Genomic DNA, 10369 nt, shown 5'->3' on the forward strand with positions numbered 1-10369 from the left:
GTGACTCCTCCCTTTACCACGGGAATAGCAGAGAGTAGCAACCTGGGAGGTGGGTGCCTATCAGAGGCCTTCCTTCCATCAAGCCTCCGGGAGGTCCCCCTGAGAATACATGGTCTCCTGAACAATCCTGACCCTTTGACCTTATAAATCTCTAATTAGACCAAGTGGAGACCACAGTATGGGTCTGGGAAAAGAAAGGACAGATTTCTTGGGAATTATGCTTGAGGACGACTCCTGGAGTGGCCACTGCTTCCTGGCTAAGGAAGGCCCCTCCTGAATGAGAGGATGGGAGCAAGGCCAAGAACAGATAGAAACTTTAACCCTGGAACTGAGGAATCTGGGTTCTCTCAGGGTTTCTTCCGAGTGTCACTTACCACTGACACGTTTGAGAACACAGCGTTCTGTGACAGCAAGAAAAACATCAACTAAAGAAGGTGTCCAGGGTGAAGGCCCAGATTACACCTGCAGCTTGGATGGCCCTGTGATTAAGGTGACAAGAAGGGCCGTGCTGGTGAAGGGCACGTGGTTACACAGCAGTTGCAGAATCATGGGTGACACAGAGGGGACCCAGCAAGGGGCAGAGCAGAGCATTTTCTCACCCTCTGCACAGACACAACGATGTTTTCTTGGAGAAGTCCTTTGTGCTGTGTGAATTTCTTAAATCCTTCCAGGGCCTCCAACTTTCTTTTGGACATTTTCCTGTGAGCAGAGGACAGATAAGCAGATGGGGTGTGACTGCACAGCTCTGTCAGGAGCCAGTGACACAAAGAAAAAAACACTGCCCAGCTCTAGGGCCTTCACCCTGGAGCAGATGGGAGCAAGAGGGGAGGAGATTTCAGAGGGTCCGTGGAGGTGGGATATGTTAATTAGGTGAGCCAAAAGGGGCTTTTGATTTCTTTTTTTTAAAGATTTATTTATTATGTATACAGTGTTCTGTCTGCACATATCCCTGCAAGCCAGAAGAGAGCATCAGATCTCATTACAGATGGTTGTGAGCTACCATGTGGTTGCTAGGAATTGAACTCAGGACCTTTGGAAGAACAAGCAGTGCTCTTAACCTCTGAGCCATCTCTCCAGCCCTGGGCTTTTGATATCTTGACTTCAATACTTTGATAGCTGGACCTTAGTACTCAGCCTCAGGAGGAGAAAATGGCCAAATAAGGGAATAGACCAGGTGGGTAGCTTTAGGAATATAATCTCAGGGTTTTTTAGCTTGTGTACAGGAAGTGGGTATCACTGACACATAGGGCCACTGTATGACTGAACATATAGGTGACACCCTAAGCAGACAAATAATGCCACATTCTAACCAGGAAGGACCTTGTGTTTCAAGGTCCTAGTCTGCCTCCTATCTGTAGGGGGCATTGCCCATTGTAGTTGGTTGTTTATTATTATTATTATTATTATTATTATTATTATTATTATTATTATTATTATCTCTTTGATGGGCCTGCCACCCAGCTCCCAAATAAATACAGGAAGATTTATTCTTTCTTATGAATGCCTGGCCTTGGCTTGGCTTGTTTCTAGCCAGTTTTTCTTAACTTATCCTGCCTACCTTCTGCCTCTGGGCTGTGTATCTTTCTGTGTTCTGTACACCTTTCTTTCCTTCTTACTTTATAGCTAGTTGTGTACCTGGGTGGTGGCCCCTGGCATCACCCTCTCCTCCTCCTTTATGGCTCCTTTCCTTTTCTTTCTCCTCCTCCTCCTCTTTGTTCTCTCTGCCTGGCAGCCCCACCTATTTCTTTCTCCTGCCTTGCTATTGATGGTTCTGCTTTTTACTAGACCAATCAGATGTTTTAGTCAGGCAAAGTAACACAACTTTACAGAGTTGAAACAAATGCAACATAAAAGAATGCAACACATCTTTGCATCATTAACCAAATATTCCACAGCATGACCAAAACGTAACACATCTTAAATTAATATTCCACAAGAGCCCATAAGAGGTCTCTATTAGGACACAACCCTTCAATGAAACCTGCCTGCTATGAAACCTGAAACCCCCTAAAAGTGCCATGTGTAAGTCACTGGCTGGAACTCCTGTCCTATTGGTCAGTATTTGAGGCCACAGCTGCTCATGTCCCTGGAAGTTCTGCACAGACCATCACTACCCACTTCAGAGCATGCACACTGACCACACAGCACCTTTTGCAGAGTTGCTAGACACCCAGAGTACCAGGGTGTAGCTGCTGCACATTCAAATAGCTAATGGTAATAGAGAGCATGGGCAGGAGGTGGGGGCTCTGGAATCCCTCACCTATGAGGAGCCCCATTTGGAATTTTTTCTCAAATGAAAGGTTTTCAGCATATAAGATGTAGTGGTCCTTCACTGGTAGCTCATAGATGTAACAGAATATTTGACCCAAAACTGCAAAATAAAGAGAAATGGGTGTGTAGTGTCTTTTTCAAAGACAACATTCAGACAACACTAAGGAACAGTCTAGTAAGTTTCAGCCATAACCCATGAGCACCCAGCCGGATGGCTCCAGACCTTGCTGTGGTCCCATCATGAGACAGAAGTTCCTCCTGGAAAGGTGTCATCCATAGCTATGGAGCCAGGACCACAGGTGTCAGGGAAGATGGAGGCTGTGCATGACTGGTCCACTAGCAGCTACACTGCCCTGCTTCCTATATCTAAGCTTCAGTCTCCCTATTAGCTAATGGACAGTATTATCTAAAGGGAAGCATGGTCTCTTCTGTGGACTAGCCTGTGATCTCTAAAGTCACCTGGGAATTAACTGGGTAGTCCCTCCTGAAAAGTAAGTGGAGGCAGGGAGGCTGCAACCCCAGGAGCTTACCTGGCAAGAGATAATCACATGCAGCCAGGGATACCATGTTGACTAATAACTTGATACAATCTAGGATCACCTGGGAGATGTTCCACTGGTCATGACAGTGGTTGTTAGGATTATGTTCATTGATTGTGGAAGAGTCATCTTAACTGTGAGCAGGAACATTCTGTGGGCAGAAGATCCAGACTGTAAAATGGCGAAGCCATCTGAGCACCAGCATGAATGCACTCATTGCTCTCCTGACTATGTGTGCAATATGAGCGGCTGCCTCATGCTCCAGCTGCCAGGAAAGCCCCACCATTGTGGACTGTACCTTGAACTGTGAGCCAGAGCAAACCCTTTCCCCCTTAAGCAGTGTTCACTGGGGTGTTTTTATCAGCATTAAGAGAAGAAACTGAGACAGGGACTCACAGTCCAGTTGACCAGGCACCTCTGTTCTATGCATATGAACTCCACCTTAATGCACTGACTCTCAGACCTGGAAAACAGAAAACCAACAGACAGCCTCTTTCAGAAACATGCCTGAGCTCTACTGAGGTCACCTGGTTCATCAGCCTTAGCACAATGTCCCCTGAAATCCTAAATCAACTCCTCCAAGTTTTAGGGTGATGAGACTGTGGCCCCTCAGAGGAAGGAGATTTTCTGTCATCAGTATCCAAACATGGATAGAGGAGGGGGTAGAAAGCTGAAAAGACACATGGGGGATACTCACTTGATGGTGGTCCTGATCTCCAAATGCCTTGTTCCAGATACGACACTCTTATGAGGGAACACTACCATAGGTCTCCTCGGCTCTGTCAGGTTCCTTTCAGTCACTCTAGCCTTCATGAACCGACACCTGAGAGCTGGGGCAGACAGAGTCCTGAGCCCACACTTGCCCAGCCCCAAGTCTCCCCCAGGTTCCCATAGGCAATGCAGCCTGAACACACATCTCAGAACCCAAGATGCAGCCCCCGGGTTAGTGATGTTCCACCCTTCAACCCCTTGTTTCTTAAAATTAGACAAGAACTACAATTTGATAGCCCAGTAGAAGCAGGAGTGGTCTGTCTCCAAAGACTGAATTTCTTTAAGAGAGAACCAGAATGAGTTCTGGTTCTGGGTGTCCCTTCTCTAGGACCCTTCCTGCTCCAACTCTGTGGCCCAGGAGCCCATGTGTGCTGGAGATCAGCAGCCTCTGCTCAGACTCAGAGGACTTGAACACTCATGAGTGCTAGCTCCAGTCCTCAGACACTGGCCAGCAGTCAAGCCTTCCACATACACCTGTCCACCATCCCTTGCTGCCTCACTTTCTTTTCTTCTGAGAGGAAGGGCAGGTCATCCTGAGCTTGTAGGACAGCCACCAGGACCAACAGTGTGACAGTCAGGAGCAGGCTCTTCATCTCCAGGCTCTGTGCTCTCAGACAAGGCAGGTCACTGGGGTGAGTCTATGAGGCTTTGCTGGCTCCTCAGAGGACGCCCTTTATGGCCACAATGACACTGACCACACCCCTCCTGGCCATCTGTTATGGCCAAATTCACATCCATCATGGGGTTTGGGAGTGTTGTTGCTGTTGGGATATGGTGGTCATTCATTGCCACCTCCAGAAAAAAAAGACCTACAAAGTATGCACCATCCAAGGGTGCTACCCCTGAAGAACCTCAGAGAGTATGAGTGACTCAGGTGTGGGGTGGAGACTCAGTCTTCACTCTGGGCCAGTAAGAGAATGCTGAGTTCATTCCCTAGCCCTGCTCTCCCCCTTTGGACACCATGACTGGCCTGGCCACCTTCCCTGGAAGGTGACTTATCAGCTCCTCCTGATTAGAAAGGAATAGGGTTTCTTCTCCGTGCACAATTCTGTTGACTTCCAGAGCACACACTGGGTTCTAGGATCTCACCTCATTGCTGCTCATGCCTGGAGGCTCATCCTAGAGGTAGGTAGGGTCACTGTGTGAAGGCTCAGGGTCTCCTGAGAGAGCGCCTCCTCTAAGAAGAGTCTCCTAGCCACTCTCAAGCCCACAGTCACCTGAACTGCTGCATTCTGCCCCAGAGTCATCTGGGCTCTCTTAGAGCACTTCTTACTCTCAAGTGTCTCACTCCTTGTTCCTCACCTCTACCCATCATCCACCTGCTCTGTTGCATCCTAAGCTCCTGAGGAGTCATGAATGCCCTGATGTCTGTGCTTCACAATGTTATCCTGAATCTGGAAAAGCTCTAGCTGCATGGGGGGGGGGTGTCACAATTATGTGTTCACTAAAGGATATGTCAGGGTGTTTCACCTTTATGAGCTCAGGGACATCAACTTTGACAAAAGACATTGGATCCACTGCTGTGTTGGTCATCTGAGGGCCTGCTGAAAGGACTGGTGGAACCCCAGCCCACCCTGTACAATTGAATCCCCTTCCACACCTGTGCCCTGTGATCGATTCTTAGGTCTGGCACAGGCAGTTGAGAGCCAGTGTTTGTACAACTGCGTCAACTTTCTCAGACAAGAGTCCCCATCACACTAAAATTAACACTCTCATTTGTCTGAACACCGACAGGCCACGAAGGTGACCACCAGTCTAGGTCCCTTTGGTTCAAAAGAGCAAGAGGGGCACAAGGTGGCCAGGGCCCCCTGCACCCAGAGTCCATGGCTGAGCTTCCCTGGCTGCCCTCTCTAAAGAGTCAGCCCAGTTCCCTCCCCAGCAGAAACTCAGTCTCCTTCCTCCCCCATCCTGTGCTTCTTAGCCCTCAATGTCCTGTTCTGAGACTCAGCTGGCCCAGGCTCTGGTCACAGGTGCTGGTCACACAATGGCATCTTTGTGCCTCTGTTGACCCAGGTTGGACAGCTCCACATATCTATAAACAATATTTATGAGCACTTTCTAACAAGCCTTGACTCTTGATGAGGTGCTCATAAGACCTAGGCCTTGACCCCAGCATGCAAGGTGCTACTGAGCAGAAAGTCTGTCATCCCAAGGGCAGGAAAGGGTGGGGCTTGTACTCTCTGTGTCTGGGGTGCCAAGGACTTTTTTGTTGTTGTCCTGCTGATTGAAATCAAATAGATTATACTTCACTGCATGTGGATCACTGATGAAAGCATTTATGACAATGGTGTATTGTAGCTAGAGTTTTCTTGCCTGGCCCACAATCAGGACAAATCTCTCTCACCCACCAGTCCCACAGCCGCTCAGACCCAACCAAATAAACACAGAAACTTATATTGCTTACAAACTGTATGGCCGTGGCTAACTGTTCTTATATCTTAAATTAACCCATTTCCATAAATCTATACCTTGCCACGTGGCTCGTGGCTTACCGGCATCTTCACATGTGGCTTGTCATGGTGGTGGCTGGCAGTGACTCCTTCTGCCTTCCTGTTCTTTCTTTTCTCCTCTCTGTTGGTCCCGCCTATACTTCCTGCCTAGCCACGGGCCAATCAGTATTTTATTTATTGACCAATCAGAGCAACACATTTGCCATACAGAACATCCCACAGCCGTGTATGGAATTCCATCCTTTAAAAAAAGCAATGAGAAACAATAGTCACGTGTGATTGACCAATCATGAATCTCATGTGCAGTATGATGTGAAGCCTCCCCACACCTCTCACCCACCTGTCATTCCCTGTGTCCCAGTGAGCTGAGTTCTGCCACCGATGCTCAGAGACCCAAAAAGTAAAGTGGTGAGAGAATCGATCCAGTGCAGGTGAGACGGTGGTTGCCGTCAATCCCTGGTGACTGAGACAGGGCATCATGTGGAGTCCTCAGATGGTACATGATCTCAGGAGTCAAAAAACAGGTGGCTGGGGACAACCCAGGGTCGACAAGGTAGAGAGAGGGTAAGGTAGGAGGGAGAGGGCACCCTGTCCACAGTGTGCCATGGCCTAAGGCATTTAGGAGTGACCCCATTTCATTCTAGTGGTGGTTCTTACAGAGTTCTCCAAATCCACAGCTCCTGGTCTCACCACTTCTGGTCACACCCTTCACTGCCCTTGAAGGTGAACCTCAGTGTGGTCAACTTTTAGATGCTACTAAAGTCACAGGTGCCTCACTGCAGGGTCCTGTGTCTGGGTGTTACACGGCATTTATAGATAGGGGGACATTGATAGCTCAACCAATAGCACCAGGCCTGAAGGGGACTGAGGTCATTGAAATAGATGGGGAGCAGTCCTGAGATGAACATCAGGAACTCCTGGAAGATGGACTACATAGTGGGGATGACAGATTGTTTCCCTATGGACTTCATTATTTGTGAGGATGCACTTGGTTTTTGTTTTTGTTTTGTTTTGTTTTGTTTTTGCTTTGTTTTGTTTTGATTTTGATTTTTTTTTTTGAGACAGGGTTCCTCAGTGTAACAGTCCTAGCTGTCCTAGAACTCACTGTGTAGACCAGGCTGGCCTTGAACTCACAGAGATCCACCAGCCTCTGCCTCCCGAGTGTTGGGATTAAAGGTGTGTGCCACCACCGGCCATCAAGGATGCACTTTGACCACCCTGAATGTCCAGTTCCAAAACAAAGCCAATCTGAATGAAGCATGGGTGCTCAGCACAAGAAGTGGAGGATCCTTGAAGGTGCTGATGACCAACCTTCTTGGATCTCCTGGGTTTTCAAAGGTCGGGCCACCCACACTGATTTGTGGCTTCCCACCTCCAGTGCTGCATGGCTCTCTTCTGTGTGTCAAGTGACACACTCTGCTGAGACCGAGATATGTCAGTGTTAGCACACTCAGTTAACAGAGGCGGTTACTAATAGGAAGAGAGTAGCCTGTGTGGTGCTGCACACGTTAATCCCCATGCTTGGGAGGTGGAGACAAGAAGATCGGGAGTTCAGTGCAAGCCTCAGATACAAACTGAGATACAGGCCAGATTCAGCTACATTAGACTGCTGTGGGATGTTCTGTATGGCAAATGTGTTGCTCTGATTGGTCAATAAATAAAATACTGATTGGCCAGTGACTAAGCAGGAAGTATAGGTGGGACTAACAGAGAGGAGAAAAGAAAGAACAGGAAGGCAGAAGGAGACACTGCAAGCCACCGCCAGGACAAGCAATATGTAAAGATGCCGGTAAGGCACAAGTCACATGGCAAGGTATAGATTTAGAGAAATGGGTTAATTTTAGATATAAGAACAGTTAGCAAAAAGCCTGCCACAGCCATACAGTTTGTAAGTAATATAAGCGTTTGAGTGACTATTTTATATGTGGATTGTGGGACTGCTGGGCTTGGTGGAACCTGGAGAGAAGCCCTCCAGCAACATTAGACTCTGTCTCCAAAAATTTTTTAAGGGAAAAAGTCTGCGTTTCCTCCTTCACAGCTCTGTCTCTCTCTCTCTCTCTCTGTCTCTCTCTCTCTCTCTGTCTCTCTCTCTCTCTCTGTCTCTCTCTCTCTCTCTCTCTCTCTCTCTCTGTGTGTGTGTGTGTGTGTGTGTGTGTGTGTGTGTGTGTGTGTGTGTGTGTGTGTCTTCCATTCTCCCTCTCATCCTTTCTCTCTGAGGAAAACCAAGCAGACTGAGTCAGTCTCCCACCATGCTCATCTCTGGGTAGCATGCTTTTCATGTTCTTTGCTTTGATTTCTTTCTTTTACTGGACTGTTTTCATTATACGTGGTGGTTTGAGTGACAATGACCCCCATAGGCTCAGATATTTTGAATACTTGGCCCCCAGTTTGTGGCCCTGTTTGGGTAGGTGTAAGAGATGTGGTCTTGTTGATGGAAGTTTGTCACACTGGTGTGGCAGGCTTTGTGATTTCAAACACCGCACGGCATTTTGAGTTTGCTATCTATGCTTTCTGCCTGTGTTTGAGATGTGAGCTCTCAGCTGTTCCTGACACCATGGCTGCCTACTGGCACACCTCCCTGCGATGATGGTGATGTACCTTCATCCCTCTGGAACTATAAGCCCTGTGGGAGGCCAGATCCCGCCTTTTAGAGGGTTCCTATGAGGGGAGAGAGGGATAAGAAACTTTTAAATTGAAAGATAGCAGAGAGGAGACAGAGAAACACAGGATATCTTCAGGAGGACCTGGATCAAAATCCACCGGCCCCTTCTGTCACTTCAAACGGGCTTTTTATAACAATGCCAAGGGGCTAGATCAAAGCACACCGCACAGCCAAGTGCAAACCCTTCCAAAAACCTAGTAAACATGCCTGTGGTCCAATCATCCCCTTATGCAGCCCTGCTGGGTAAAGTAAGCTCAGATTCTTGGACCATAAGTTCTCATTAGGAAACTGCTGTGGGTCTCTACAAAGCCCCAAACTGACCCTTCCTTTAACAAATTGCTTTGGTCTTGTTTTTTCATTAGAAAAGTAGAAAAAGAACTAAGATAGAACCTGGTGCCAGGAGTGGGGTACTACTGTGACAGACCTGACCATGTGGTTTTGGGAGGATTGTGATGGCATTGGAACTTTGGGCTGGAAAAGCTCAGTGGCTCTTCTGTGAGAGATGAGAGGAAAGCAAGGTGAGAACAAGGCGGATGATGGGGGACTCTCTTGTGAAGATTCAGAGGGAAGCAAAGACTCTACCTGGGACATTTTATGATATTTTGAATTAAGAGTCCATGCTGTCTGATCAGCTGGAGCTGAAGAATGGCTGTCCTTAGAGACCGGCACCACTGAAGTAAAACCACTGCTTCATTCAGACAGTCAGTGCTGGTTCACTGGAGCTGAGAAATGAGCAGTGATTGAGAAGAGAGCCGAATCACTGAGGTACAGTCTTCTGGGAGTACTTCCTCAGGGTCAGCACACAGGAGCCGTGGTAATTCTTTCATTGCTCTTCCATTCCATCCCTGTTCTAACTCAACCATCCTATTCCTTTATGTTCTCATCTCCCATCCCCTACCCTCCATTGCCTCCCTCACCCCTAGTCTACTCGTGGAGATCTCATCCACCATTTCCCCTTTCCAGGGTGATCCATACAGGCAGATTTTATAGCATAAGAATATTCCCTTATTATTGACTTTAAAAAACACTGAATTGTTTACAATTAATTAATCAATTAACTTGATTTTGCCTTATGATTATATCCTAAGACCATAGCTCAACTAGAGACTGAAATATTCCTTCTAATCTTCTTGCTTTTACCAACACTGATAAGCTGTAACTAATTGAATAAGCAGTCTGTCCAGATTTAGCTTATATGTGCTCTCAAATTAAGCCTAAACAACAAACAACACTTGTCTAATTCAGATATACCTAACAGATAATTATACCCTGATCCTCAAATGCTTCAGGGATCTGATAATATGGCATTTTAATAAAATAGCTTCTCATGATAGAGACATGCCAGCTCCTAGCAGCATCCTATATCTCCTCCAAGGAACATAAAAGAACTTCTACCTGGAAGCTTGATTTGAATGTGGCAAAGCCAGCCACACAGCAAGAACTGCTTTGCACTTTAAACCAATGCCAAGACCCTGTCCAGACTGGACAACAGGACACTGGGGGATCAATGGCCCCACCTCCCCCATATTCCTACCCCACAGGAAAGTCTGTCAGATCTTCTGGGCTTGGCAGCTGAAGACAGGTACTATCTTTGGGACTTTTCCACCAACGGCCACAGAGAACCTGGGACTGCCTAGGTAGCTGGAAATCTGGTCTCACTTTTGCTTATCCTTCTC

General features: G+C 47.4%; 1 pseudogene; it reads right to left on the bottom strand.

The window, feature by feature from the left end:
• Nucleotides 1–347: 347 nt before the first annotated feature.
• Nucleotides 348–4675, bottom strand: LOC143272592 (vomeronasal secretory protein 2-like; annotated as a pseudogene).
• Between the last annotated feature and the right edge of the window lie 5694 nt (nucleotides 4676–10369).

This window comes from Peromyscus maniculatus, chromosome 4 (assembly GCF_049852395.1).
Source record: "Peromyscus maniculatus bairdii isolate BWxNUB_F1_BW_parent chromosome 4, HU_Pman_BW_mat_3.1, whole genome shotgun sequence".
Taxonomy (NCBI): Eukaryota; Metazoa; Chordata; class Mammalia; order Rodentia; family Cricetidae; genus Peromyscus; species Peromyscus maniculatus.